Consider the following 409-nt stretch of genomic DNA (forward strand, 5'->3'; position numbering starts at 1 on the left):
CGCCAATCAAGGCCACCTTCTCCCCCCAACCCCCCCTAAATACTAAAAGAGCACTTGGTTAACTGCTACTGTCAATTCTTAAAAAGGGCCCCACTAGCTTCTTTAAGCCCCTTCGGTGTCACCCGCTCCACAGCTTCAGAATAAAAACAGGTCCCCGTTTCTTATGCAGCCGCCGCCGCCGCCATTCTCTCCTGCGCGCATCCCTCAGTCGAACTGCCGGCGCGCTCCCCTCTCCACTCTTCTGATTGGCTTCAAGCCGCCTCGCGGCCTCCCTCGCCATTGGCCCAGGTGGCTTCCTAGCCTCCGACCCGCTCTCGCGAGCTCCTTAGGACTCCTGTTCCCTTTACCCCCTCCTAACTCGTCCGCGCTCGGCTTCTCCTGATTGGCTAGCTCCTTGCGTGGCGGAAGA

Source organism: Zootoca vivipara, chromosome 14, assembly GCF_963506605.1.
Source record: "Zootoca vivipara chromosome 14, rZooViv1.1, whole genome shotgun sequence".
NCBI classification, from domain to species: Eukaryota; Metazoa; Chordata; class Lepidosauria; order Squamata; family Lacertidae; genus Zootoca; species Zootoca vivipara.